Here is a 27866-nt window from a genome sequence, read left to right on the forward strand (position 1 = left end):
GAGAGTACAGTGACTCTTTTGGTCAGCTTAGAGACAGACCAAGCTGCCAATATGAAAAATTGCAAGGAGTTCAAAGTGATCTAAAACATATAAAAGCAGCTTTAAGATTTATACTTTTCAGCTAACTAGAAATCTCACACAGGAACATTTAAGCAAAACTTGTAGGATACAGTCAGCTAAACTGCCACATTTTGTTTTTCAAGGTTTTATTTATTTTATTTCTAACTCTGTCTCTGTCTCTCCCCCTCGTGTGTGTGTGTGTGTGTGTACACGTACTTGGGTATAAGCATATGAGTGAAATACCCTCAGAAGTCAGAAGAGGGTGATGAATATCCTGGAGCTAGAGTTAGGAATCTTTTGTAAGCTGCTTGATAAGGAGGGAGCTGAGAACCAAACACCAGTTCTCTACAAAAGCAGCAAGTGCGCTCAGCAGCTGAGACACCTCTCCAGCCCCCATAATTATATATTCTGTACTAAATATGAAAGTATAAGAAATATATGTATTTTCAATTGTATTTTGCTTATCATCAAACTTTATAAACTCATAATGCAGAATATTAATCTTATTTTAAAAAATAAATTGTCTTGCTGAGATATTACTGTAAAAAATAAAAAGTACATTAAGGATATTTTTCCTTCACAGTATTAAATATACATTGCTCAGAGAAGGAATATGATCATGCTTATTTAAGTCTTCATTAGTTGTCTGGCACAAAAGTCATACTTACTAGGTATAATTATCTAAAAATACTTAATTTTGGACATTTTAACTTCATGTAATCTTGAAAGTGGTTATAATTTAATTCATGCAAATATGATATTTTAAGAGATAATTAATTTTAACAAAAAATATGATTGTGATCATTGTACAGCCCTGAGCAGATGCAAATGACAATGCAGAAAGAACATATGTGCCCATGACTGTTTCCCTGGGAGTGACCTCTGTCAACCCTGAAGTACAATTCAGTGATCAGAGCTGACCCCAGGCCCTATTCCTATCGGAGCTCCCTGGCTCCATTTGCACTGGTATCATGCATGCAGGCCTTTTAGTTCCATGCAATATTATTGTTTCCGCAGGCACACTGCTACCAAGATATAGTCCAATTCCCATATAATATCACAGATTGATCTTCAATGACAGCAATCCATCTGTCTATTTACCCAGTGCATTTACTTTTCTCACTAATTTGTTCTTATTTTAAAAAATTTTTCTCTATATAACATAACTTTACAAACTGTGCTCCATTTATTTATTTATTTATTTGTTTGTTTATTTATTTATTTAATATTTTTCAAGACAGGGTTTCTGATGGGGGAAGCTTTGTTAACCAATCGTCTTTAAGAAGTGGAACCTAGTTAATGCATGGCTTGCTGGAGCCCAAGAGAAAATGGTTTCTCTGTGTGATTTGCATGGAGCACAGCTGAGCTTGGACTTCTATTTCATATTTTGTGATTCTTCCCCTTATAATAAATAAAAATATAATTGTTTTACTCTTTAGCTAGCCTGGTTATTTTCTGAACCGTGCAAATTTCTAAAGATTTATCTGTGTAACAGTCCTAGCTCTCCTAGAACTCACTTTGTATACCAGGCTGGCCTTGAACTCATAGAGATCCACCTGCCTCTGCCTCCCAAGTGCTAGGAATAAAGGTGTGTGCCACCACCGCCAAGCAAGAACTATTTTTTAATATAGACTTCTTATACACAATCACATATCTTTCTTCATGCAAATCAAATAGAACACATAGAACACAAACAGAATTTTAAGTGAGCATTCAATATTCCCATCTAAAGTCCTGTTTTATCTCTATCTATACCATATCTACTGGGACAGGCATTTTATAAGGCTCTCACAGGCTGGATAAGCATTCTTCTGTTGGGAAATAACCTTATTCATGCCTTTATCTCAGTTTGCTCTGCATCCTTGCTTCAGGACTCTGTCAGAGGGATGGAGGATAGTCTGCCACAACAAGTTCCATCTCTATCAAATAATTTTGGCTGACAGCTTGATGGTAGTTGTTCAAGTTGAACTGGTGGTTCAAGGTAGTTTTTGTTAGCTTTAATATCTCCACCTGGACACACTTAACACAAGACAGTTAACTGGCTCTGTAGTAACATTCATCTTAAATAAGACAACACTCTCCTGCACAAAAAAGGTTTATAAAGTAAAGGTGAAACTCCCAGATCTCATTTACAAATGTGTTAAATGTACCATCATTACATGTAACCTGCAAAGTTTAATGATGAGAACACAGAAAATATATTTTAGCTAAATTTGAATAGGCATCTACCAAAATTATCCTAAAGATTAATTGAAGACTTAGAAATTTTCTTTTGATTAAACAATAAGACAGTAATTTTTACTGTTAAAGTATTGTCACTATAATTTAAACTTTCTAGAATATTCTCTAAGCTATGAGCTTCCACAGTCCATTTGATTTTTACTGTCCTGATACCATAGAGGATCTATCTATTTCTTTCAAATAAAGAAGAAAATATAAGGGCTTTCTTCAGGCTAATAGTAATGAGTTCTACAAATAGTTTGACAGAACTCAAATATTCCTGTCTTAGTATATTTAGATGTAGAATACACATAGTATAGAAGGTGATGACTCAGAAAAAAATAGCTAAGAACACAGCACTCAGGCAGCCACACTGCTCTTGTCCACAAAAAAGAATTAGCTCTTTGCCTTTACCCTATTGCTCTTTGACTTCCTAGAGCAGTAAGAGCCCTGAGAGGAGCAATGCAAATTGTAGATCCAATAAGAGTGTAAACTGTAGTGATATTTCATTTGTGTTTTAATAAATAAACCTTGCCTGAAGATCAGAGAGTAAAGAGTCACTTGGTTAGCTGTACATACCAGACAGTGGAGGCGCACACCCTTAATCCCAATTAGCCACACTAGTTAAGCTGTAGAGACCAGGCAATAGAAGTGTACACCTTGAAATCCAGCGCTAGGGAGGAATATAAAATGGAAGGAGACAGGTCTCAGCTAAGTCTCATTCTGAGGATTCATGGAGACAAGGTTGCCATTTTGGTCTCAGGTAGAGGTAAGAGCCAGTGGCTGGCTGCTTTGCTTTTCTGATCTGCATTTTGAACCCCTCTGGGTTTTTGTTATTCGTGCAACAGTAAGCTAACTCTGAACTTCCTGGATCTGCTAGGATGGGGAGACACTGATGATTCTCAGACCTCCTGGAACTAGCACAATGGCAGCACTCATTCTCTCTCTAGCTTAACAGATACGGACTGCATCTCTTTGACAAAGTCAGATTTACAGAGAGACAGTACTGGCTAGTTTTAGGTTAATTTGACACAAGCTAGAGTTATCTTAAAGGAGGGAAATTCAATAAAGAAAATGCCCCCATAAGATCTGGCCTTACAGGCATTTTCTTAATTAGTGATTGATAAGGAGAGCCCAGCTCTTCATAGGTGGTGTCATTGCCAGGCTTGAGGTACTAGATGCTTTAAGAAAGCAGGCTGGGCGAGCCGCGGAGATTAATTCAGTAAGCATCACTCCTTACTGTCTCTATGTCCGCTCCTGCTTCCAGGTTCCTGCCATGCTTTGAGTTCCTGTTCTGAATTCCTTCCGTGATGAACAGCAATGCTGAAGTGTGAGCCTAGTAAATCCTTTCCTCCCCCAACTTACTTTTCAGTCATGGTGTTTCATCGCAGCAATAACAACCATAGCTAAGATAGAGGTCACTTTTTTTTTTAAGTGCTGGCTTGGAGCATACAGAATTTTATGCATCTTCTAATATTAATTCCTATATTTTTGTCCCTATAGAGATTTATATTCTTTTTCTTCAGTGTTCATTGAACTGCTCCCTTCCTTGAGAATGGTGATGTCAGTCAAGGGAAAAGAGACTCCTTCTGAGAAGGTCACTGAGAATGAATCTCTTCATTTACACATCTGGGTCACGATGAAATATGTCATTAATTAAAGGAACATTTCTTAATACATTCCAGTTTTCCCACCGGCTTTTATTACATTTGAAATTAAGTATGAATTTTAAATATGGCCATAAAACATGTCGATGCATAGATATGCATGCATCCCTGCGTATATTTTATTTACCATGAATGGTACTTCAGTTTGGCTCCTTGATATCCTCCAATTGTGAAGTGATATTTAAATCAGTGCAACAAAGAAAAGTCTGTATATATCTTCTATATTTGAATGTTTATTCAAAATATTTATTCCTATTACATAGTGAATTATGTGTGCTCCATGAAAAATAATTTAAAATCCTAACCCTAGTACCCAAGAAAGGACATTTTGGAAATAGGATAGTTGCAAGCTTAAAATGAAGACATGTCAGAGGAAAGGTCCCTAACCCTGATAGTTATGTTTTATTTGTAAGTATATTTATTTCCCAATTGGTCTTTGTATGACATTGTTTTCTTGTACTAAAGATAATATTTTTTCTATTTCCTCCAGATTTATAATAATGTTACAAAGCAGTTTTTATTTCCTTTTAGGTTTTCTACAGGGTAACAAGGGAGTATTGTATAAGGGCATAAGGGGTGTCAGTTGAAAATATACAATTTTACTTAAGTTTCTTTTTCTCATCCCAGAATCTTGCAACTGATGCTCCTGAGTTCTGATGTTAGACACTGATAGCCTTGGGCAAACATGGATGCACTTCAAGCTCTTTGAAAAATTTGCATACATTTCAGTAAATGGAGTTTAATTGGTACCTAAGATGATGCAGAATTGAGGGAATCAGGATTTGTGGAGCAACATTCACAACTATGTCCCCCAAGTGGTCTACAAATAAATTTCCATATGTGGAATCATACCATGCCACCGATTCAATTTTAGTGATACTTTGAAGTACAATGAGAGGGCTGGAAAGCCGGAGGGAGGAGGAGATGGGTGATTACAGCTCACTGGTTTTACTCTGTTTCATCAAGGAAATGAAATAAATCACACCTACGTATAGAAAACTCTTCATGAGTTCTTAGAAGCTTTGCGTATATTCAACTATGGCAGTTGAGTTTATCAGCTTACATGGTGAAGGCATCAGCACACTTGATTTATTTTCCCATCGCTCCTCATTTTCACCATAGGTCTCATTTTTATAATCCCATCTGTAATTGACTTTTTTCTAATGGAATTGGGTAGGGGCTTATAAGATATTTGACAGGACAACCAACTATAATATTAAAAAGTAAGCATATTTAATAGAATTTTTAATTCTGTTTCTAATATTGTACCTGATTCCATTTGTGCTGTTTCCCTCTCCACCTCCTGTCTTTCTAAAACTGGGTATTATTCTGAGAACCTCTAGTATTAGTATATGTCTATCTCCCACTTTATCTCTTGTCTTGTATGATACAACAAAAAGATGTCTTGATTTTCAACTTATCTCAGAATTTCTATAATACTTTTGTGGCTCTAATTAAGCCAAACCAACTTTCTGGTCAGCAAGCTAAAGGATAAGATTCTAGAATGGCCCTCCAGGGTCATTCAGATTCGTATAATGTCAGGTGTGTAAATGCAGGAACCCTGGGTTTAAACAGCACTCCTGTATTTCTGCACGATTCTCTCCGAACATTGTAAATCATTAAAGCCATTGTTAGAGAGTTTCAGCAAATTTAATCTTCAATAATCTCACACTTTAGCCATGGAAATAAAAGCAATTACAGTCAGACATTTGTAATCACTGAAGCTTTCAAGATTCATTTGTGGTGAACTGAAACTCATTACTTTCCCTAATCACCATGCCAACTTAACTGACTTAAATGTTACCTGCAAAAATAACGAGATATAATACATCATGTCGAAAGTGCTACATCAAATTTAATAAATACACTATTATGGGAATATTTATTAATCCAAAAATTAGAGAATAATGGGAGATTCTTAGGCATAGAGAATAATAATAAAGAATAGTTATATACACTACGGCTATGCCTAGGAGGTTAAATGAGACAATACTTTTGTTCTTCAGCTTTCTGCGGAAAGGTAATATGGGGTGGCCAGTATTTCCTAAGTAGCTATATATCCAGCATATTTTTTTTGCTCATCTTTTCATTAATTCTCCAATCACAACCCCATACCTTTCTGAATACTTTACTTATGTCCTTTGGGAGTGGTCAAGTGCATTCCTGTAAGTATTATATGTGCAGCCAAGCACTATTTTAGATTGTACAAAGGGGGAGAGAGTCTCTATCAGTTTGAGTGAAACAAAACAAAACAAAACAAAAAATTCAAGAAACCTGAGCAGGACATATCCACAACCTTGTCTTCTCTGCTCTAGTCCTTGTTTTTCTGAAAGGAGAAAGATCTGAGATCCCACTGCCAAAAATAAAAAAACCGTCAACTCTACTCATATAGCTCCCCACTGTTGAAATTCCTCTCCCTAGTGACTGGTGAAGTTCATCTCTGAATTTTGCTCTTATTAATTTATTTATTTATTTATTTATTTATTTATTTATTATTTTAGTTTTGGGTTTTCAAGACAGTGTTTCTCTGTGTAGCCTTGACTGTCGCAGAACCAGCTCTGTAGACCAGGCTGGCCTCATATTCACAAAAATCTGCCAGCTTCTGATTTCCAAGAACTGGAATTAAATGTGTGTGCCACCACTGTCTAGCTAGCATCTGAATTTCTTATAAGCTTATGGAACACTTCTCTTCCAAGTGGGGCCTGCACCTCTCCCACATCTTTCTACTGTCACCCTGTCATCTGAAGACTCATGCCAGTACTTTGAATTTTTCCTGTATGTGACTACTACCCTTACCCTCTTGGGAACATGAATTTGTAAACATTGTTCTTCTTGTGGTTACTCTAACCCTTTGAGCCTTCAGTAAGTAAGTAAACAATTGCTATGTCAGTAAGAAGTATGCAAAGAACATAAAATAAATACATAGTAAGAATACCTTGGGTGTTATTCTCTCAGGAGGCAAGGTATTGGCTAAAATCTTACCCATCTCTATGTTTCCTGCCAATAGGAAGTTTTTAAACGATAATTTACCTCTATTTGCCCATGCCAAGACATCTGTTATCATCTTTGCTGTGTTTGTGCATTTCTAAAAGTGCAAGAGTCATAATAGCGAGAGCAAAGCCATGAGGTTAAAGACTCACCAACTGTGTCAAACAGAGTTTACACTGTTGTGTGGTGATGGGAATAAATACATCTTGAGTGAGCAGACACATCAATTCACTCTTAGATAATGTGGAAGTAAGAGATGCAAAAAAAAAAAAAAAACCCTAGAGAAAAGTGACCATGGTGGGTCAAGAATGCTGTCATCCAAACTAATGCCTTATTATTTGTAGAGTTTTACAATTATCACCATGAGAGTCATGCTGTGGTGTGAGTATGCATCCTGTGTGTGTGTACATACATTAGGAAGCCTCAGATAGTATTCCATTTTCAAGAAGAAGAATCAAAACAAATATCTTCATGAAAAATGATTGGTTCCATAATTCTATTTCTTCATGTTTCTAAACATTTATGGTAGAAAAATTTTTTCAAAATTATATCACTACTGCTTTAATGAACAATAATATGCAGTGTGATTTGCAGTGGGCACCGAACTGCTTCTGTGTCCACTCTGCTCATGTACATTTGAAGGAAAGGATGTGAGACAGGGGGAACACAGGAGACGAACGGCCTTGGAGAGCAGTGACATGACATCATATGAAATATAACCGTAGAAACTGGGGGTATTAGCCCATTCTTAAATTCTTTCTATTAAAACTCTCCTAATGATAAAGGAAACAATTATTAGTGTCTTTTATTTATTTTAAATTTTATTTATGTGTCTTTGTGTTTGCCTATGTGAACATTCACATACATGCAGTGTCCCAAGAATCAACAAAAGAGCTTGGCATCCCCTAAAGCTGGAATTATAGGCAGTTGTAAGCAACAATGTGTGCATCGGGAACCAAATTCATGTTCTCTCTAAGAATAAGTAGTCTTAGCCTCTGGCTCATCTCTCCAGCCACATGTCTGCATCTTCGGTGATAGAAATAAAGGGTGAAAGCATGGAACCAGAAAGGCTCACGTTTTACACCATTAAAGAATTAGCTATGCATTGTGGAATGGTTTAAGCAGAACAAACCTTCACAAAAGGGTGAGTTTGGGAGTGGTTCTTAAATGCTCATATTCTTCACGAAGAAATGAAACTGGAGTAGCAAACCCATGTGTATTACATATAACTGAAGCAGCAAAGGGGAATTATGGAACTTTATTAGAGTTCAGAACACTTACATACTTGAGTTTTAGAGAGAAATCTGTTTTTGTTATTTTCAGAGTTCTGTTGGAACAAATTATTATAATGGCAATAAACTAATTACTAACAATCTAATATAACTGCTTGGTTTGTAAAATCTTCTAATCATGCAAAATCTGAGTCATGTTGGGAATTAGTATGCCTAAATCATGTTATCATCAAAGTCATTTAAATCAAATCAGGAGAAGTACAAACACTTGGTAGTTCTAAATTGGATTATCAACCTCATTAGCTGAAGTTTCACGTTTTATAAGAAATATCTTTTGTTTTGTATACAGGAAAAGCATTTCTCTTGGCAATAAAATAGTCTCTTCAAAAAAATAGGAGGTAATAGGTGGGATACTTGTGAGGAAAGAAGGTATATTATGAGGAATTCTTTAAGAGAATACAGTAGGAAGCAGGTTTTTACCCTCATGGGGTAATACGGTGGACTTCTGTAGTTGGTTGGTTTGTTTGTTTTTCCACACCAAATAAATCACATAGAGTCTTGCTCTTTCTTATGAATGCCTGCCCTTAGCTTGGCTTATTTCTAGCTAGCTTTTCTTAACTTATCCCATCTAGCTTTTGCCTCTGGGCTTTTATCTTACCCTATTCTGTATACCTTTCTCTACTTTTTAATTCATGGCTTGCTGAATAGCTGAGTGGCTGGCCCTTCTTTTCTTGGATTTTCCACTTTTCTTTCCAGATTTCTTCTCCTCTTTCTTCTCTTTGCCTGCCAACCCCACCTATACTTTCTCCTGCCTCTTTATTAGACCGATCAGGTGTTTTAGACGGGCAAAGTAACACAGCTTCACAGAGTTAAACAAATGCAACATGAAGAAAGGCAACACATCTGGCATCATTGAACAAAAATTCCACAGCCTCAATGAAGGTAACACGTCTTCAACTAATGTTCTACAACAGAATCTAGTTGAAATTACGTGTGGGAACAATGATGCTGCACTAAACCTATGCCTAAGCTCCAGAACAGGCATCATCTCAGATGCTGGTAAGGGAAGTGTCTATTCATGTTCCATGCACACTGAAAGGTCTACCAGTGTAGACAGCCCTCTCTCTTCCTTCAGGGGGTTCATTCCTAGGAAGGAACCAATGCTGAAGACTGTAGAAATACTTAAGGAACAGGTCAAAGTTAAGTAAGCCCTTCATTGTAGAATTAATTGAAATAGATGATTTTATTGCAGTTGCAATTAAGGAAAGCACATGACCAGTACATAAAGCAAATAAAGAACATTCAATATGCTGGCCTGTCCATAGAAAAGTTAATTAGATGTATGGAAAATAAAATCTCAGTCTAAAATTACAAAGGCTTAATATTGGTTATTGTCTTTGACATGTTTGAGCATTTCAAATACTTCATTTAATTCTATAAACTCATGCCATGTTATTTTTTCTCCACAGAATTTAAAAATAAATTTGGTTTTGTTTGTTTGTTTGTTTCTTTGTTTTCAAGACAGGATTTCTCTGTAACTTTGGAGCCTGTCCTGGAAATAGCTCATTAGACAAGGCATGCCTCAAACTCACAGAAATCTGCCTGTCTCTACCTCCCAAGTATTGGGATTAAAGGTGTGCACCACCACTGCCCAGCTAAATTTGTAAATTTTTAATGTTTAAAATCTTTATTCTTTGTTCCAAGTTTCTAACAAACACAAGCTTGTTGAAAATTAATACTCTATGCTGTCCTTTATCTCTAATAAAATCCATTCTACTACTTAGGGTCTATTATTATCATTTTAATTAATAAGACTTGATTGACACAAGAATAATGTACTGATTTTGAAATGTGATAGTCAACTGATAAACAAGTTAGTGAATCACTGGAAATGTGTGTTGAAATGACAGTAAGCTCTTAAGTACCTTTATCACATTTGCAAAACAAACACATTGGCTAAAGAAAGATTTATCTACAAAATACTCCCACATCTAAAGTTAAGGGAATCTTGCAGAATGTTGGAGCCTACAAGACTATACAGTAAATTTACAGCTGGCAGACCAATAGACTAATCCACAGGAAGTGTATATGTACATGTCCACATGGAATAACCTGTTTTGCAGAGCTGAGGGAACACTTGTCTTTTGGAAAAGTTGCTGTCATATGTGTGGAAACCTTGCGAGACCAAGATTCTCCCTTCAGAATGGGATTCATTCCCAGAACACCTCAGCCGTGTAACTCCTCCTGCAAGGGCAACAGAAAGACCCTTTCATTTCCCCACACCAGGAGGCCTTAGAGAGAGAACATTCACTCTTTGTTCTATCAGTTAAATTTACATAGAGTCAATTCCATAAAACTACTTGCTAACATACCACATAGAAATTTCTAAAGAAAACAAGCACTGAGCAGGAAGGTAGCTTGCCCCACCCTTGCTAACAAAGAAAGCTGGGTGTACCCCAAAGCTGGTTATCATGAAAGAGATTAGATGAAAGGAATAGGTGAGTTCAGGATTCAGGGATATTTAGTAACTTTATCTAATGGTTTGGAATGTCAATCTGCCCCAGCCATGCAACCAACCATCAACCACATTCAGAGAGACTAGTTTTGTCCTATGCTTGTTCCTTTCCAGTCTGGCTGGAGTTGGTGAGCTCCCATTAGCTCAGGTAGACTGTTTCAGAGGGTGAATCCATCATGGTCTTAACCTCTTTGCTCATATTCTCATGAGCGTGTAGTTCATGATCCTAGAGGAGCTAAGTAATACGGTGAACCCAAAGGAAAACATATATAGTCACCTGGAAATTGGAAACAGAGAAGATTCCCTGACAAAATTGGAAGCATGGTGGTGGGGTTGAAGAGAGAGTGGAAGGGGAAGAGGAGAGGAGAAGGAGGCAGTTGAGGAGAACTTGAGGGAACGGGATAGTCGAGATGGAGGAAAGACAGAGATGAGAGCAAGGAAAGCGATATCTTGATTGAGGTAGACATTGTAGGGTTAGCAGAAATTTGGCTCTAGAGAAATTCCCAGGAAGCCACAAGGTTGACCCCAGCTAAGACCCTAAGCAATAGCGGAGAGGGGACCCAATCTTGATTTGCCCTGTAGTCAGACTGATGACTATCTTAAATATCATCATAGAACTTTCACCCAGCAACTGATGGAAACAGAGGCAGAGACCCACACTGGAACACTGGACTGAGCTGCCAAAGTCCAGCTGAAGAGTGGGAGAAATGAGCTTCATTTTTTTTAATTTTTTTTTCTAGGCCAAAAGTATACTATGTCAAATGCTCTCAAGATATTCACTGTAGGCTAATATAAATATTCTAATCATATTTTACTTAGGATAGTTTAATTATTGATGTAGGTTAGCTATACTAAGAGCAGTATTCATATTTGAATTTAAAGTAATCTTCAAAACTTGAGTGCAAACACATATAAAGAGTAGGTAATATGTAAATAGACAACAGTTTAACAAATGACTGAACCCAAGACACCAGAGTCAATTAAGTGTACAAATTGCTATCTTCCAGTCAGCATCCTATTCCCATGGTAACTGTACCCTAAAGCATTCTAATAGAAAGATGAGGGTATTCACAGCTGTTTGTGTTTATTTCTTTGTTTGATTGTTAAGACTGTGACTCTAACAATCAAACCCACAAATGAAATACATAAAATTTTTCAGCATTTTCCTTTTTAATATAAACTTGCCTGTCTATATAAATTGAGCTTTGCAAATAAAAAAGAAAATAAGCAAATGAAATTGCTAAAGTTCCCTCAGCATTTATCCTTTTAATCTAAGCTTGTATAATGTCTATAAATCTAGCTTTGCAGATGAATAAATAAAGGTTAGTGCAAGACCTCCCAAAGGTAAGTGCCTAGGGTGATAGTTTCCAATTGAAGGTAACTAAAATATTAATAGGCACAGTCTCTGTGTTATTAGAATGTGTCAAGTACCATGGTGAGTGCTTTATTATAAACTGCTTACTATAATTCTCATGACAGACTTCTGAGATAAAGATGATTACACCAAATTTTATATAAGGGAATTCAGAGACAATATATATGCATGTGTTACGAAGCAGAGCCGGGAGTCAATTCAAACCTGACCACAACTAGGACGGATCAAGGCCTCTACTCGCTTGTCTCCATGTCGTGCTGATGCCTTTCAGTGAGATCAACAGAATCAGAGGACTTTCTCTCTGTCCCGTGACTGTTTTGTTATCCTGAAACTAAAGCCTCTGTTTCTCCATCTGAAGACACTATGGCTTTGCTTTTCTACATATGCATCTTTGAAGAAAAGCTTTAGCAGAAACAATGGACACTAGGAAGGTTACAAACTGTAAAATCCTCTATTCTAGTGCTCTGCTTTCCAAAGTTCAATATATGTAGTGAATGCAAATACATACAGGATATGCAGAATACATAAATACATATATATATACATATAGAATGCATACACACACACACGGCTCACCCTGTCACAGATAAACTGAAAATCCTACACCTAATTTCAAAATCAAATACTTTAGCCAAACAAACATGATTCTAATGAGGGTGCAAACCTGTTCATTATCTCTATACATATGCCCCAGTGCTCAAACCATCTGCCCTATATTTGCAGAGGTGTTTGGATTTCTTTTGCATTAGTACACCGATTATTCACCAACTAACCTTACAAAATTTAAATTACCAATTTCAATCTGTAATCTGAAGTTATCAGTAATATAGAAGAAAATGAGAAATAAGGATGGGAGGGAGGAAGGGAGGGAGGGGGAAAATGAGAGGGAGGAAAGAAGGAAAGAAAAATAACAAAAATGAAATGAACCTATTTTAATTTTGAAGCTACTCTTAAAACTCTACTAGAGGCGTTTTGGCCGCATCGTAACATCAAGAAGTAAAAATCTTTAAATCCAACTGGCCTTCACCTTATACTCTCTGGTCATTTCTTCCCTTTAGTTCCTCTGTATTCCCCTCCTCCTTTTCCTCCTTCTCTTTCTCCTCTTTCTCTTCCCTTTCTTTTTCCTCCTCTCGCTCCTTGTCTGTTGATAGTATAAATCTTTCAAAAGTGGGTAGGTTAAATGTTCTCTTTTCAGTTAGCTTATTTAAATGTTAGTAGTTAGCAATTTGCATGAGAAAATATTCACACTGTACCACGGGGTGAAATTTTACTTTTTCTTCTTAACTCTACCATTTTTTACCTAGTGTACTTGTGGTGTCTGGATGTGACAGCTCATGAAACAGAAAGAGGCAACCTGAAAGGAGAAGTCTATACACCATGACAGCTCTTAGGTGGGAAATATGAGCTATGCTGAGCAGTGTCAAGTGAGAATAAACTCATGAGCATTCTTCTTCGTATAAAGCTAGAGAAAAAGATAAGATATATCTTAGATGATTTGTATAACCATTCAGAGCTGAAAATGGTCGAGGAGACAGTTGCAAGTTTCAACAGACCCACTTCTATATATCAATGTATACATCCCTTGCTCTATCATTGACCACATTTATTAGCATTTCCGGTAATTGTCTGATCAGGCAATCAACTCAAAATTAAAATCTTCATTCCATAATAGATAGCATCACACACTGTCTCTTTTAACTTAAATAAGAATGATAATTTCTCATGCCTCCACTATACTTCAGGGAGAACCCATAAGCAACTTGGTGCAGAGAAACATGCTAATCTTTTACACATGAAGACAATGACTCACATGCCACATTATATTAAATGCTGTAATAATAATATTACTAGTTGTATTACAAATATGAGCTAAGATTGCAATTTTCACACATTTATAAATCAGTGTGAGCTTTTAGGTACCTTTGAAAGAAACAAAAATTACTGATGATCAAGGCTCAGATGGGGTAGTCCATCCTTCACTTCAAAACCCCACCTTCCTGAGTGTTTGGCAAGCACTCCTCTGCCAACAGTACAAGTTCTTCACACTGGAATAATTGAAGGGAGAGAGAGCTGAGTATCACTTCTCTCTTTCCACAAGCTTCTGCAGATATTGGTTCAAACTATTTCACCACACTGTAGTCTTAATAGTCACTGTTTATGCAACAGCCAGTGTTGCCTAGATTAAATATATCCAGACATCCAGGCACCTAAGCAGGAACCTCTAGGAGTCCTAACCCTGAGCAATGTGCTGGACTCCACAAAGGATTGATGTCATTTAATTTTATCAGTTTTAATTAGTTCATGGTGTCAAAGCAGAGGCAAACAAAGTTTAGACAAAGTCATAAATACAAGAGAGTATATTACTAGGATTTTTACTGGACAGTTCATACAGCAGTAACACTGTCAGTAAACCTCACATGAATCTATTCAAGATTATTGTATAGTTATTGATTCATTATAGGAATGAAGGAACTGAAATCAAGACCAAATAGTAAAGAAAAACAGCAGTATCATGTTCTAGGGCAGGAAGTAATTTTGCAGTTGCCAGGTAGAATCTATTGGCTGCTCTAGGAGAAAGTGTCACTCTTCATTGGGGAGTTTGGACTTTGGTGGTGCCCATGTCTCAACTCATAGCCCCACATCTATGGACATATGAACTAATTGGACTCATGGCTACATAATAAAGAAAGACATAAAGGTTTTGGTGAGAAAATATGTTGGGAATGAGCCCCTTGTTATTTGGAGGAATGCTAGGTGTATGTGGGGGTCATGATACATTGCATATATGCAAGAAATTTTCAAGGAATAATAAAAATATTATTTTAAAACTCAAAGAACATTTTGTCTAATTATCAAGCTAATTAAGGAACATTCTGTTTTTACAACTGATTAATTGCTTTTAGTCATCATATTTGTGTCCTCATTACAAGAAAGAGAAAATGTCCCTGCTGGCTCCTGTATCTAAATGCAGCTCCCAGCAGGCAGTCTTGTTGAAAGTTGTGCAATGATGGGAGGTGGAGTCTAACTGGAAGAAGAGGTCCCTGGATGGGTGGACCCTGATGCTCAAGAGTAAGCCCACTCCCTCTCCTTTCTCTGCTTTTTGATCTTTTTTTCTTTTTTTAACTGATTTTTTTGAGCTCTATACTTTTTTCTGCTCCCCTCCCTGCCTCTCACCTCCCCCCTTCAACCCTCCCCTAAAGTCCCCATGCTCCCAATTTACTCAGGAGATCTTGTCTTTTTCTACTGTCTACTTCCCATGTAGAATTGCAAGCTCTAGCCAGTGGAATTCCAGAGACCACATTACCACAGCCTGTAACTTGAGCTACAGCAGAGTCTTCTCCTCCAGGTTGTACCTTTTCTTTTTCCTTTTCCTTTTCATTTGTTTGTGTCTTAGTTAGGATTTCCTATTGCTGTGAAGCAAATCCATGATCACAAGAACTCTTATCAAGAAAACATTTCACTGAGGGTGACCTGCTTACCATTTCATATGTTCAGTCCATTACAGCCATGCAGGGGAGCATGGCAGCATGCAGGCAGAAGTGGTGGTGTCAGAGCTGAGAATGATGCGCTTGCAGGCAGCAGGAAGTTGACTGACTGTCCCACTGAGGGAGGTTTGAGAAAAAGAGACCTCAAAGCCTGCACCCACAGTGACACACTCCCTCCAACAAGGCCACACTTCTTAACAGTGCCACTCCCCTTGGGGCCCATTTTCTTCCTCAACACCATAGTTTGTTCTAATTTGGATGTATTTATTTAAAATTTTATTGGCAAGATGCAAAAATGGAAGACATTTTAAATAGATTGAATTCAGACCTTTGTGGCTGATCCTGTTAGATGAAAAAAGTCCCTTTCTTAGCATCTCTCTAACTATGCAGAGGTAGCTAATAATAAATCAGCATATACTATTTTCTTTATCGAGGACAGTTGCTCATCCTTCATAGAAAGTCTCCAAGGAACACCTTGATGGGTATTTGATCACAACACTGAGAAAAGAAACTAATACAGAAAGAATATTGTGTTTGACTTTTGAGCATGTCTGGCTTCTAAAATCAAAGTTACCTATGTAGATATCTGACTAAAAGATGTCCTGGTTTAAAGAGACTTCCTGTACAATATCTCCTGGTAGGGGTCTGGAGAGATGGCTCAGCAGCTGAAAGTACTGGATGCTCTTCCAGAGGTCCTAAGTTCAATTCCCAGCCATGATATGGTGGCTGCTCACAATATCTCTGAGGTAGAACCTTTCCTGGAGACCCAGACAAACAGACAGTAACTTAGACAAGCAAAAATGAGGGTCCTTGCAGAACTGCAAAAGAGGATGGAGTATCAGATGATTCCAAATCCTGTGAAGAACAAAACAAGATTCTTGTAGTTTGTTCTAAGATGTGGAGTCAAGGAAAGTTTTGAGTAAAGAGTTTGACTTAATGCTTTGTCCTTCTGGAGAGAAACAGAGAGAGGCAGTAACAATAATCTCACTTACTCCTTCTTGCTTCTGGGATGAAAATAGGCAATATAAACAAAACAAAAGAAGATATGCCTTGGTAGCTAACACACACATTATTCGATTTTTACTTTTTGGGATGAGGATCTTTAGAAAATGAAAGCACATACATCTAGGTAATATATACAATAAATACACAAATGCAGACTGACAGCAAGGTAAACAGAATTCCCCTTGGAGTTGTGCCATGTACAATTTTCCTAGATGTAACTACCTGGAAGCCACAGGAAGAAAGTATGTCAAAATTGAAGGAGTATATCATAAGTTACCATGATTCCATTCACTGGAGTGCTGGCACTTGATTGATAGATTTAGTGACATGAAATATGTTAGAAAGCTTAGCAAAGCAGTTTGAACAACAAGGAAGATTTATTGCCAAAGTTGGAGACTTTCACACAAATAGGTTTTCTTTTGTTTGTTTATTCTTTCAGTGTAGTCATAGCAGGGGAAAACGTAATTGCTTTGAGTGTAGAATGTCCCACTCCAAAGAAAATGCTTGCACAATATTTCTGAGATGGAACATAGTAAAAATAAGAGATCAGAAGAGATTGGAAACGTGTCGCGACATGATAAGGGAAAGAGAACAGAGACGGGATGCTGTGGGATTATGATCTCGTACCCTGTAAAGGTTTGTCAGTTGTACTTATTTAATAAAATGCTGATTGGCCAGTAGACCGACAGGAAGTATAGGTGGGGTGACCAAGCAGGAAGTATAGGCAGGTCGACCAGAATAGGAGAATTCTGGGAAGAGGAAGGACTGAGTCTGCAGTTATCATTCAGACACAGAGAAAGCAAGATGAGGATGCCTGGCTAATAAAAGAAACCAAGCCATGTGGCTGACACAGACAAGAATTATGGGTTAATGTAAGTTATAAGAGTTAATATGAAGCTTGACCTAATAGGACAACTGGTTTCTAATTAATGTAGACCTCTATGTGTTTCTTTGTGACTGAATGACTGCAGGACTGGGCGGGACAGAAACCTCTGTCAACAACAGGCAATTGCTCGTGAACAAACTTCCTTCTAAAGAGGTAGATAGCTATATGCTTGCATAGTAATGGAGATACTTAGAAGAAGAAATGGTATTAGGAAGAGAGAAAAGATGTTGTTAAGGCAACATCATGGAGCACCAGAGGGAGAATGGGCCCAAAAGCACGCATAACATGTGAAGATAGCTTGAAAGTATGACATCATCTATCTGCAAGAACAGACAAGAAAAGGTATGCAGACATTCAAGGCTGGTAGGGCTATAAGTACACTGGTTAATGTATAAATGGTTTCTGACAACTGTAATTTTTTCAGTGGGCAGGCCACAAGAATATCAAGTAAGTGGCAATCAGCAAATGGACAGTTGAGATCTGAGAGCAAAAGGGTGAATACAATGATAATTACCCAGCAAAGTAGGGAGGAGTCAATGAGCCAGGTCATTAACTGTAACTGAGGTGCATGTGTGCATCCATGCTCAGCAGAGTGGTTGCAGGATCTCAGGAGCTGGTTGGTGTCTAGATAGAATCAATAACAAGGTACATTCCAAAATGACCACATGTGTTTTTAGCTTGATGGTAATGAAGTTGTGATAATAGAAACAATTATATTACACTATCAAGTCATCATCCAGGATTCATATATATATATTATTGACTGGTTATATCTTAGTAAAACTAGAAAATTAGAGTATTTTGAGCATTTATTTTAATATTTGAGCATTCCAGAATGTTTTCATTGCATTTTTAATTAAGAAAATGAAGTCTTCCTAGGCTCAACCTCAATATATAAGCAATGACATTGGAAAATCTAAAAGCAAGGAAATAATTGAAGGCTAGCCATTTTGAGCTTCAGAGATATTATTATAGAGATAAAGTATAAGGTCATAGACTTGGCACATTTAGAGAGAAAAAAAATCAATCCAATATATCAGATGACCTGAAAAACAGAGATAAATCCTCTGGTATTACAAAGGACCCTGCGAGTTTAGGAAATGCCAAAGTAATGAAAGTTAAATGAGATGACCCAGTTATTTCTCACCAAATTATACAACAGCGATCATTTTAAGAGCACAGTTGTAAGCCGCATACTTCTCCTAAGAAACTTTATGAGTTATCCGACATGAAAGAGGGTAAAATATACAAAGGATCACAGAACGGATTATTTCTTATCTTTCTTTAGTCTTCATGGACACGTGTTCCTTTATGATAGTTAATGATGAGGCTACTGGAATACTAACTTCTACCTTTTTCCCGAGCTGTTCAATTTCACATCCCCTAGACTGTACTGATCCTCTGTAAATGGGCCCAGAGTTAGGAAAACACGCCTAGTTTATTGTAAATGCAGTCCCTAGTGTCATATCTAACCTGGGCATTGAAAGGAAATTTACATTGGGGGAAAACTGACTTCAGGATGACTTTTTCTTACACTAGTGTGCCTTTAATTCCAGTGTAGCTGGGGAAACAATGGGCTTATTTTCACTTTTTAAGTTTACTTTAAATTGCCATGTTGAGTACTTGTGGAGAAAATTATTTACCTTATAAGGCCTAAAATGGACCAAATGTGAGAAAAAGAAACCAAACAAGCAATCACGGCTTTCACAGTAACATCAAATCTCTTTCTCTCTCTCCTATTCACTCTTCCTATCTGAATTTTAACAGTCTTATTGGGCACACTCTGTGGACTGTAATCTATAAGAGTTGCTCATGCTTCACAGCAATTGAGTGTCTGTGATATACTCTGTGTCTTAACAGTCTCCCATGAGCCCTTGTGTTAAGGGATACTCAGTGGTCTTTGTAGACTGTGGCGTCTTTAAGAAGTGGGAGGTCTCTATGCCATTGACAGTGAACCCTGAGATGGATTGTGGGATCTATGTCCATTTCTGTCTTTTCCTCCCAGCTGTAAGGGAACCTTGTGCTCCCTGCTGCTACAATGAACACTCCCAACAGAGGCTGAAAGTCCAGTACTGAGTTAGTTTTCTCAAACATGATTATGGTAACAGAATGCCAACTAATTAGGTGCCCAGCTGTGCTGGAGTGTGTTCTCATACATGCACAAACGAGTCAATGGTAGCATTATGGGTATGAAGCTGGCATAATAGAATATCTGGGTAATGGTATTTTACATTTGTAAAATGTCAAAACTGAAGCTATTAGCCAGGCGGTGGTGGCGCACGCCTTTAATCCCAGCACTCAGGAGGCAGAGGCAGGTGGATCTCTGTGAGTTCGAGGCCAGCCTGGTCTACAAGAACTAGTTCCAGGAGAGGAACCAAAAGCAAAAAAAAAACCCTGTCAAAAAAAAAAAAAAAAAAAAAAAAAAAAAAAAAAGAAAAAGAAAAAAGAAAAAAAAAACTGAAGCTATCCAAATCTGATGCTTGGTTTCCATATGAATTTCAGGTCTATAGGATGTACTAATACATAGATATTGGATATATAGGATGCTTCCCCTCCTCATACAGTGCCTGGCTTCCTGAAGGTGGCCTTTTTCTCACTTATAACTCCTCACTTACTGTTTCCTTTTAAGTGAATGACAACTCTTATCATTTCTGTTAAAACAATATTTGCGAGAGTAGTACATTGGTCCAGCTATAAATTGCATGACTGTGGCATCTAGCTCAGGGTTTAAGTGGCGTGCCCTCTGGGGTAGGTGGCTGAGATGACTCTGTCAATAGCATGACGAGCTCCCTGATTCCTTCCTTCTTGGCTGACTCTGTCCTCTGTTGTTTCTGATCAATCTTTACTTTTGTTGCTATAAGAACCCCCTTTCTGTTCACATTACATTTTGTCTCTTTTTCTATAACTTTCTTTTTTGCCTTGTAGAAAATGGAGAGGTGTTTCCTGGTTGTTGGAACTGCTCAGGGTGGGAGGATTTAAAGAGATTCACCAGGTAGCAAGGCGATGTTCTTGAGAATTTTTTTTTTTTAGTTTTTAGGTTCATTAGTTTATTTAAATAATCTTTTCTCATTTTATATATTAATCCCAGTTTCTAATCCTTCCCCTCCTCCCATCTTCCCCATTTTCCCCATCCCACTTCCATCCTCTCCTCAGAGAGGGTGAGGCTTCCCATGGGCAGTCAACAAAATCTGGCACATCCCTTTGACGCAAGACCAAGGCCCTTTCCCCTGTATCTAGGCTGAACAAGGTATCTCTTCAAAGAGAATGGATTCCAAAAAGTCAGTTCCAGCACTAGGAATAAATCCTGGTCCCACTGCCAGCGGCCCCACAGACTGCCCCAGCCACACAACTGTCACTCACATTCAGAGGGGCCTAGTTTGGTCTCAGGCAGGCTCCCTGCTATCTCAGTCCAGAGTCATTGAGCTCCCACTAGCTCAGGTCAGCTGATTCTATGGGTATTCCCATCATCATGTTGATCCCCTTTGCTTATATTACGGTTCTTCTCTCTTTTCGACTGGACTCTGGGAGCTCAGTCCAGTTCTAGCTATGGATCTCTGCATCTGCTTCCATCAGTTGCTGAATGAAAGTTCTATGATGACAAGCAATATTTTTCACAGTGAATGACAAGCTTCCCTACAAAAGACAAATGTTATTCAGCTGCTCTAGCCAATCTATTAGTGTATTTCCTCCTAGGCAGCTTTAATAGAGTTAACTCTGAACAACCTAGCGAGTCCGTATCTCAAAAGAAAAATAACAAAGGGCTGAGCAGGTGGCCCCATGGCAGAACAGGTGACAAACACATGCATGGCCCTGGATTCAATCCCTAGGACTTTCAAAAAACAAAAACATTTAAAAAACTTTTAAAGATTTCACTTACATTATAAAAGGTTATAATATATAAAGATGGACATTAAACAGTAACATACACTTCATGGAAGAAAAGAAACCATAAGCGTTATAAACATTCATTCACTCGATGGTATGCCATCAGTATATTTGAAGCATAACTCGTCACATATCAGACGAGCAATCAATTCAATTGCCTACAAACACAAGAATGTTCAATCCCCCAGTCACAACAATGAAGTAGAACAAGCAAATAGAAGGGAACAAAAGTGTTAATACAATAAACAGACTTGGTGCAACATCCCACCCACAAGAGACCATGCTCATTTTTCCAAATGCACACAGTGTTGTTTTTGTGGTTGTTTTATTTTTATTGACTATTTGGAAATCTCACATCATGCGTTGCAAACACACTCACCTCCCAGTCTTCCTATTGCACCCCCATCCCCTGTGTCCATTCCCTCCAAAAGGGAAAATGTTCATTTTGTGTTGTCCATATATTCACTGGAGCATGGTCAAATTCCTAAAGGCCAGCTCCCCAAGGGAGGATGAGTCTTTCTCTGCCTGTATCTGTGCAAGAAGCCATCAACACAGAAGAGCCATTTGGTGGCCACAGGAGGGTCAAACTAGCTCTCCTGCGCCCATGCCACCACCACCTGCCCTGAAGATACATACCAAGTTTTAAAGACGAGAAAAAGCATTAAGCAGCAAAGGAGGTGTCAAGATTTAAATCAAACATTCAAAAATCCTTCAAATTTCTACATACAATAAATGAATTATGTAAAATATTAGTCATAAAAGCACCCCATTTAAATAACATCAAAATGACAGTATCACTAAGAATAAAACAAATTTGAGTAATAAGACTCCAGTCTTTTGGTTGGTGACAGGCATCACCGTGCTGGAAGGAAGCTATACCCCTAAGGACAAGAAGCTTCAAGTGTCAAGCCTCCTAGATTAATCCTAGGATCCTTATCAGGTCCTGATTTGTTGCTGCTTGTAAAAACTGTAATCACAGGCCCAGTACTTCTGAGTTCTTGTAGTTACTCAGAAGAACCGATGGCTTGGGGGCGGGTGTGGATCACGAGAGCCTCTCGATGTGAAGCCCTTTGTCAAAGCAGGGCTTGGGACATGTGCTTGAGAGGAGCAGGCATTCTCACCTAACCAAGTACTCAATTCCCTGTCATTCACGCAGGGATTGAACTGAACCTGCTGTGTGAAAGTTCTAGATGGAAGGCTCTCCGAAAGAATAAGCCAAGACAAAACAATTCACACTTTTCCTAGCCCTTCACTAAATAGCTACAGATTTTCTTATTTTTTAAATTCATTAAAAAAAATTCTTCCTCTTTTTGAAAATAGGGTTTTAAAAATTCTTATATAATATTTCCAAATTATAGTTTCCCTTTCTTCTACACTGCCCGTTTTCTGCTACCTGCCCACCAATTCAGATCCGCCCCCTTTCTATCTCTCATTTAGAAAACAAACAGGAATAAGGGATATTATTCTCAGGGAATATAATAGAACATAATATAACATAATGGATATGATGATAGAACAAAAACTAACAGATCAAAATGGGACAAAGCAGACAGAAAGGAAAGAGCTCAAGAAATGGCACACGAAATAAATGTAGACACAGAGACCCACTGGTTCACACACCCAGAAATTCCATGAAAACACTAAACTTAAAGCCATGATATGTACACAAAGGATCTATAGGATACAATGAGTGAATAAAATAAATTATTTTCATTTGTAAGTGATTCCCAATTAGAGATAGTTTCTGGATGAGGGATGGGGCATGTTTGGTTTGGGATAAATCAAAAGGAAGTTATTTTAAGTTATACATACTTAAATATTTTTTTCTCTCTCTCTCTCTCTCTCTCTCTCTCTCTCTCTCTCTCTCTCTCTCTCTCGAGTTCAATCCTCTGTAATGTGTCTTCCTTTCTTCAAGGAAAAGAAATTACCATTTTTTAAGAAAGCATGGGTCTTATTTTTTAGGAGTCCATAAAGACACCTCAAGTGCTCAGTATTTAATAGGAGATCCTGTGCTATAAGAACTGATGATAAATTCAAATAAAAACCAAATGCAATTTCTCACAAGTAATAACCAAATACCAAGTTGAATTTGACTTCTAAAAAATGAGCTTTTTGCTGAAGGTAAGAACTACCTACTATAATCTCTATAGAGATTAACATTGCCAGTTAACCTGCTTATAATTTAGAAAGATTAATGTTTAAAAATGGGCTATTTCAGGATAATAAGTAATGCTTTACCTTTAAGAACACATAAATTTAAAAACATTTTGAAGAAAATCTAGGAATTATAAATTACAAACTGAGGACAGGTAAGGAAGGGCAGAGCTGTGGCTTGGACAAATAGGGTAGGGGTTCTTTATTACACCCCTATGTCCTTCTATTCTCAGGAAGTTTAGCATTGAAAGAGACAGTATTGAGTCACGTGCGATCTAGGGTGTAACCTTAGAGACAGATCAAGAATGTCATTTGAAATACAAGATGTAATATGGTTTTTAAGTTATGAGAAGAAGATAAAACGAAGCATGTTGCTTACCAGAGCTGCAGAATATAGTCCAGTCCTGGATTTTCCTAATCTAGTCAATTTCTATTTATTTAGCAACCCATGTTAATGACAAAGACAGGCACATTTTTCCAGATATAAGCATACACTTGCTTATTATTTTCTTTTGAGTGGATAGGTGAACAGGGCAACATCACAGAAATTATGCAGCTAGCTTCCCAGGGAGCATATGCATTGACCTCATGGTAGCCTCCTGCATACGTCAATTATCTGTCTTCTTTTGCCGAAGATACAAGAAGTAAACAGTAAAGCAAATTACAGTTTTCCCAGTTACTACAGAATTCAGATTTTTTTTATTGTATTAAATGCAGTTCAGGTTCTGAGATTTGTAACATCATTAATGTCTGGTGTATGTGTTCTGATCAAGCCTGTTAACAGTATTAACCATCAATTCTATCCATCAGTTCAGTAACTGCTTTCACCAAGTAAGTAAAGCAAAAGCTATGAATAACTTTATGGCACTTTAAGGCAAGTTTTGCCCCCAGATGAAATATGTCAAAATTAGTTTCCATAATTTTTGAACTTCAGAATTTCAGTTAAAATTTTTGGAGTTTTAATATAGTTATTTCTCTGTTCTTATTAATATTTATAATTTTCATCTGAGAAAGCAATACTATAATTAAAAAATCAAACTTAGAGCTCTACAATTAGCATGTTGTTGTGAAAGATTTAGATTAGTAGTATCAAAACATGTGACAGATAATTAAATTATACTCTTCTTCAATTCTATTGGTACATGAACATACTTAATAGCATGTACCAAAAATTATAGCACAAAGGTGACATTAGGATATTAGCTTTCATCCTTGGCAGAATTATTCTTCTACTGAATATATATTAACAGAATTATGATTTAATAGTTTCTACTGCTCTCTCCTCCAGCCCGGCAAGATGCCCAAGGGGAAGAAGGTGGCCCGGCCCCCGCCGTCATGAAGAAGCAGGAGGCGAAGAAGGTGGTGAACCCTTTGTTTGAGAAGAGGCCTAAGAACTTCGGCATTGGGCAGGACATCCAGCCCAAGAGAGATCTCACGCGCTTCGTCAAATGGCCCCGCTACATCAGGCTGCAGCGGCAGAGGGCCATCCTCTACAAGCGGCTCAAAGTTCCTCCTGCCATTAACCAGTTCACCCAGACCCTGGACCGGCAAACAGCTACCCAGTTGCTTAAACTTGCCCACAAGTACAGGCCAGAGACCAAGCAGGAGAAGAAGCAGAGGCTGCTGACCAGTGCTGAGAAGAAAGCTGCCGGCAAAGGGGATGTCCAGAATAAGAGACCACCTGTCCTTCGAGCAGGCGTCAATACAGTCACCACTTTGGTAGAGAACAAGAAGGCTCAGCTGGTGGTGATTGCCCACGACGTAGACCCCATTGAGCTGGTGGTCTTCCTGCCTGCTCTGTGTCGTAAGACGGGGGTCCCCTACTACATCATCTAGGGAAAGGCCAGGCTGGGGCGGCTGGTCCATAGAAGACGTGCACCACTGTTGCCTTCACACAGGTTAACTCGGAAGACAAGGGTGCTCTGGCCAAGCTGGTGGAAGCTATTAGGACCAATTACAACGACAGATATGATGAGATCCGAAGCCACTGGGGAGGCAACGTCCTGGGTCCTAAATCTGTGGCTCGAATTGCCAAACTGGAAAAGGCAAAGGCCAAAGAACTCGCCACTAAACTGGGTTAAATGTACTGCTGAGTTTTCTGTACATAAATATAATTATAAAACTTCCCAAAAAAAGAGTTTCTACTAATTTCTTGGTCAGCACATCCTATGGTCCTCAAAGGCCACTCACACTGATTCTTCTTAGTTTATGTTAATTGCATATTTTTTATTTAAAATGGGATTATAGAAATTAGAATACATTATCTGGTATAACAAAGCGAAATTATGAAATGAGGTAGAAATCAAATAGATCATGACTGTATTAGAAATCATTGTCAGCAAATACCCACAGAACCATGAGGACTATGGTAAACAGAGAGGGAAAAAGAAGGCAAGTTATTTAGGTTTTCATGCTATGCTAAAATATTGGAATTGAACACTCAATGCAAGAAAGGCTTATTATGACTGAGGATTTCAGAGTTTTCAATCTAAGGTTAGCTGGCTCCACATCTTTGGGTGATAAGGCAGAGTAGTACAGGGATAGAAATATGTGAGAAAGGAGTCTGTATGCCTCACTTCAAGGAGAAAGGAGAGGTGAAGGGGTACAAAGAGCGGAAGGTATACTTCCAAGGCACACACACAGTGATAGTGACCCACCCTCCTCCACTAAGGCTCTCAGTAGACCATAATACTCTTGACTCAACTATTGACTATTGAACTTAAAGCTTTCCTGATCCTATCACCTCTTGAGGCCTGCCTCTGCACACTGCTTCACGGTAGTCTGAGTCACCTCTGCAAGAGCTTCTGGGCAACATTTCATGTTCTAATCATAGAAATGTGAGAATCTGATCTGGATTAGATCTTGTTTAAAAAATCAGCTAATCTTCAGTTGATCCCAGAAATGAATTTATTATTTATTAGATAGTTGCAAAATGGCTTACGACTACCCACAGGAGCATGAATGTGTGGGCATGGGAGTGATTATGCTTCAGAGTTTAACATTCTTATTGACCATCTAGAAATTTTATGAAGTATGTGTATAATCAAACAATGTTCTGTACAAATTATTCTTTCAATTTGTACATTTTTAGAGCCTTATCAATATCCTCACTAGCCACTTACTGGAGTCAGCCACAGTTGAGTTCACTGATTTTTCACAATGATGAAAAGGGGCCAACTACAGACCTGGGGACATTCTCTGGGATTGTGATTTGTGGGCTGCTTTTCTTTGCATTATGTTTAAAAACCACTTATGAGTGAGTACATGTGATAATTCTTTCTGTATCTGGGTTACCTCACTCAAAATTATATTTTCTAGCTCAGTCCATTTGTCTGCAAAATTTAAGATGTTATTTTTTCTGCTGTGTAGTACTCCATTGTGTAAATGTACCACTTTTTTTTATCCATTCTTTGGTCAAGGGGCATTTAGGTTGTTTCCAGGTTCTAGCTATAAAAAACAATGCTGCTATGAACATAGTTGAGCACATGTCCTTGTGGCACGATTGAGCATCCTTTGGATATATACCCAAAAGTGGTATTACTGGGTCTTGAGGAAGGTTGTTTCCTAATTTTCTGAAAAATCACCACACTGACATCCAAAGGGGCTGTACCAGCTTGCATTCCCACCAGCAATGCAGGAGTGTTCCCTTTACCCCACATCCTCTCCAGCATAAGTTGTCATCAGTGTTTTTGATTTTGGCCATTCTTACAGGTGTAAGATGGAATCTCAGAGTTGTTTTGATTTGCATATCTCTGATGACTAAGGGTACTGAACATTTCTTAAGTGTCTTACAGCCATTTTCAATTCCTCTGCTGAGAGTTCTCTGTTTAAGTCTGTACTCCATTTTTAATTGGACTATTTGTTCTTTTGATGACCAATTTATTGAGTTCTTTGTATATTTTAGAGATCAGATCTCTGTCTGATGTGGGGTTAGTGAAGATCTTTTCACACCATTCTGTAGGCTGTCATTTTGTCTTGTTGACCGTATCTTTTGCTTTACAGAAGCTTTTCAGTTTCAGGAGGTCCCATTTATTAATTATTTCTCTCAGTGTCTGTGCTGCTGGGTTTATATCTAAGAAGTGGTCTCTTATGCCAATACATTCAAATGTACTTCCCACTTGTTCTTCTATAAGGTTCAGTGTGCCTGGCTGTATGATTATTTGGGTTTCTAGGTAGCTGGTAAACAGTTTAAATTAAATCAAAGGGTAACTTTAAAATTTTGCATATATTGTAATATTGGAGATGTTGAAATGTTAATAACAACAATGATTGGTTGCCAAGGCTTAATTTCAATAATAATGCAGCATTAAATATACTTGAAACAATTAATCTTTTACACTGTTTCCCTTGGCTATATTCATATTTAACAAAATGATACTAATACTCATTTTCTT

The 27866-nt window shown here is 37.9% G+C and overlaps 1 pseudogene; it reads left to right on the forward strand.

Moving 5' to 3' along the window:
* Window positions 1-9051: 9051 nt before the first annotated feature.
* LOC126500219 (60S ribosomal protein L7a-like) lies at window positions 9052-25553 on the forward strand (annotated as a pseudogene).
* The last annotated feature ends 2313 nt before the right edge of the window (window positions 25554-27866 follow it).

This window comes from Alexandromys fortis, unplaced genomic scaffold (assembly GCF_014885135.2).
Source record: "Alexandromys fortis isolate MF-2015 unplaced genomic scaffold, M_Fortis_MF-2015_v1.1 scaffold_9, whole genome shotgun sequence".
Taxonomy (NCBI): domain Eukaryota; kingdom Metazoa; phylum Chordata; class Mammalia; order Rodentia; family Cricetidae; genus Alexandromys; species Alexandromys fortis.